The sequence below is a fragment of the Olea europaea genome, unplaced genomic scaffold (genome assembly GCF_002742605.1).
Source record: "Olea europaea var. sylvestris unplaced genomic scaffold, O_europaea_v1 scaffold1834, whole genome shotgun sequence".
Taxonomy (NCBI): domain Eukaryota; kingdom Viridiplantae; phylum Streptophyta; class Magnoliopsida; order Lamiales; family Oleaceae; genus Olea; species Olea europaea.
The window spans coordinates 167,539-171,935 of record NW_019236108.1 but is presented as its reverse complement, the minus strand read 5'-3'; positions in this window follow the sequence as shown (position 1 = coordinate 171,935).

The window sequence follows — 4,397 nt, the reverse complement described above, 5'->3', positions numbered from 1 at the left end:
GAGCTGATACTATTGATCGAGGAGGAAGGTCAAAGTCATATCCGAAGAGATACAACTGACAAGCGATGAGGGTCTCAAATGGTAACAGAGAGAATGACAAAGATGGTGACAGGGAAAGTGACGGTGGAGGGGTGATGATCTACACAAATATTTCATTAGAATCGTTATGGATATCAGTAAGGATGGAAGTGGTACCGTGGAGGGACGAAATAATTGTAATAACTTTATTTATGATATAATTGTATATATTTTTTTATTTATGAAATAATTATATATATTGTAAAATATATTTAAATAAGGTAATGAAACATTAAATACATAATATACACAACCAATTAAGATAATTTATAAATGAAATATCTAAATAAGAAATTAAATTAAATATTTATTTAATTAAGTGATTAAATAAATAATTAAACAAAGTAACTAAATATTATATAAATAATATACATAACTATGCAAAAGAGGACTCCTAACTTGATAGATAATGTCGCGAGTTTAGATTACGTGACAATTATGCCGGAGAGGGCAATGGAAGTGACACCCTGGAAGAAACATGTTATTGACGTGCCAGAGCAAATGGTTAGCAAGAGGACTAGATTGCCGTCACAACATATTGTTTCTTCGTACACGATTGAGGCAAAGAAGAAAACATCCGTCGATGGTACGTTGCCCAACCTCTTCTGTGAAATCGACCCAGGGCGATTGCAGAGTCTTTGCATTGAAGTACATTGAATTTTTAGTATCGGACGTGATGTAGAGCTAATAAACCAAACACACATTAAAATGTAAGCGTTCTTTCATGTACATTATGATCCGTAACTGTAATAATTTAAAATGTAAGCATTTTTTAAAACGTTTATAATATTTTAGTTTTTATGTAATTGTATCATAATTACTCTTAATTGCATATATAACACACTATAAATAAAGAAAATTGAGGAAATCAATAAAATACTATAAATAGCGAATACATACGATTTAAGTTGATATTACATATTCATTGAGTCAATTTTCATGTAATCAATAACACATTATAAATAGAGAAAATTGAGGAAATAGAGAGTAACATATTATAATCGAGAACCTCCCACTCGGCTTCATTTGGTAGAGGAAATATAGTTTTGACATTTTTAAATAATACTCGATCTTTTGAAAATGTGACCGTGCCTAATGTTTGACTCCCATCTATGTTAGATATTCTCATGCATAGTGTGATTTATGTTTTAATTAAATATTAAATAAAAAATATACATAACCAATTAAGATAATTAATTAATAAAATATTTAAAGAAGAAATTAAATTAAATATTAATTTTTTTCAATAAGTCTTTAAAATAAATAATTAAATAAAATAATTAAATATACATAATCAATTAAGGTTATTAATAAAGAAATATTTAAACGAGAAATCAAATTAAATATTGGATAACTTTACATATACTAATTTATAAGAATGTCCATAATGTACATGTGAAATTCCATGAGTGAAGCATTGAAAAAATTATTTTTCAACTCTCCAATGATATTATGCCGCTTGTATATTATGATATAATGTTTTTATTTAAATAAGTAATTAAAATAAAGTATTTAAATATTAATTACTAATAATATACATAACCAATTAAGATAAGTAATTAATGAAATATCTAAATAAGAAATTAAATTATATATTAATTTTTTATTTAATTAAGTGATTAAATAAATAATTAAAAAATTAGTTAAATATTAAATAAATAATATATATAACTAATTAAGACAATAAATTAAAGAAATATTTAAATAAGAAATTCAAATAAATATTAATTTTCGTGAATATTTTAAAAAGAAATTAAATTAAATATTAATTTTTAATTGAAGTAAGTGTTTTAAAAAATAATTAAATAAAGTAGTTAAATATAAAGTGAAAAGTATTTGGTTTTTTAATTTGTAAAATAAGGGTAATTTTGTCTTTTTAAACAAAATTCTAGCTTTGTAATTGTATAAACTACTTAAGAATTTTTTGTCTTTTACTCAATGAAAGGCATTGGCAAAATTTTTTGGTTAAATTGCCAAAATGGCATTTTGACTTGGCCATCTTGAAAGTACACAGGTCTTTAGACAGGAACACAAGGGTTGAATAATTGGTGCAGCAATAGGACATTTTGCAACTTCCATTGTTGAAACTTTTAGGTTAAATTTTGGCAAAAATACATGTACCTGTCCTTCCTATGCCTTTCATTATCCTGCTGCTTTTTGGTGATTGTACAGGTCAGTTTCGTAATATGGCATTGCATGTTTTGGTCTAAACATTGATATATAAGTACTTTCTCATTATTATCCACTCGGCAGAGGGAAGTGAAATGTGTTGCTCCAATGAAACATAACATCCCAGGACCTTATGTTTGTAAGTCCAACTTTTTATCACAATCAGCAGATGTTGCTCCAGATGAGAATTTCCTTGGGCAGAATCAGTCAAGTATACCTTCTAAAGATTACTTTCTCAAGATATTGCACAATCTTCCAGTGCATCTCTAAATGGACCATCTTTGCTCTAGTATTTCTGAAAATGTATGTTCTTGAAGTTCTTCCACTCTAGATCAAGACAACCCACAATATGGCGGCTTTCATTTCATCTTATTCAGGGACGGATCCAGGATTGAATCCACGACCGGGCTACAAAATTTCAAACTGGGCAACTAGGCGATTTTTTTTTTAAAACATAAAAAACTGATTTTTTACCCAAAAAAATAAAAAATACCTTTAAAAAAAGCTCTTGGGCCTGCAGGGGGGCTACAGCCCAGCCCCCCCCCCCCCAAAAAATCCGTCTCTGGTCTTATTGGGATAGTCATAGATCGTTTGATCGTAGTTCATGTTTTCCTTCGTTAATGATTTAATATAATGATTACATTTTTTGCAAGCTATCACGTTTTACTTCCTAGATAGAGCTGTTGTTGTTCATGTGAAAATACCATGTTAATTTGCAGCCTGTTATCTCCATTGTTGGGGGATTGTTGATCAGCCCAGTTCAAAGTACCAGGCAATCTGACAATTAACAAGAAGACTAATCTAAACATCAACAATAAATAGCAGGATTAAGCAAACACCACCATCATCAAATGCAACAAGGCTTGAGCTCCATTCTTAGGGAAAAAAAAAAGTACTTTTAAACAGTATTTTGATATCATTTCAACGACACATTTTTCAATTAAATAATATTACACGCAAATCCAAAACATTCCCTTATTTATAACGTCACATTTCTCATTAATGCACTATTCAAACATGCATTTTAATGACAAAAATGGGCTCAAACAAGGGCTAAAAGTGCACTGTGAGACACGAAAATCAAATTGAGTCAATGAATTCTATTTCATCATCATCTTGTTACAATCTAACAAACATATCAATTTGATACAAAGATGTTATCTTTTCAAAAGATTTATCAGTTCCATCCAATCTCAAACTATATGCATGAATCCTGAACTAATCTTTCAGTGCAACAACCAAGAATTTCAAATCCTGCCTTGAACTTTTGCAAGTATTTCAAATCCATCCTCGAACACAAAAATATTCCGAATTAATCCTTCAAAGAAATATATGTTCCCCATCCATCCTTTCTGTTGATGAATGCTAACTGATTTGAGGACAAAATGCATTCACGAAGAGAAAGTTAATGTTCGAGTTTTAAATTGAGATTACTCAACATGGTATCAAAAAAATAAAAGTACAGCTATTTGCACATCATGATCTACAGATTGACGTACAGAATGATGACATGAAAGAGAAAAAAATGATACACAAGAAAAGAAAAAAAAAAGTAAGTTAAAAGTTACTTAATATAATCCCCATCGTAATTTTGTTTATTAATCTGTAAATCATGATAGACAAATAGAATCATTAAAAAAGAACAAAGAGCATGAGTTCAAGTTTCATTTTCAAGAAAATATTAAACATGGTCCTAAATTTTATGTTAATATCAAATGCATTATAGATCCTGTATGGTTTAGATAAAATAAAAAATTTAGTAAATTTTGATAAAAGTTAAAGGAATATGTGGTCCAAAAGTTGTGTTTATATGAAACGTGTGGTTAAAATTAATTGTTGACTTTGACTTAATTTTAATCAAAATTTTCAACTGAACCAAATGGGGGCTATATATTACCACCAATTCAAAATTTTTATTGGGTGAAGTCCGTTTAGGTACGGGAAAGAGTTTTTCATGCTTTGACTTCTATCTCAAGACTGTTAAGCTCTCCATAATATCAATGGCACAAAAATTTAACCATTCCCTCATGGTCTCTTGCTAATGCCCCTCCAGTTGTGTTAGTGGATCCTTTAAAGCAGCCATGTATATTAAGTTTGATTATTCCTCTTGACGGTTTAAGTCAATTCACCAACTTTATGGGTCCCTCTAT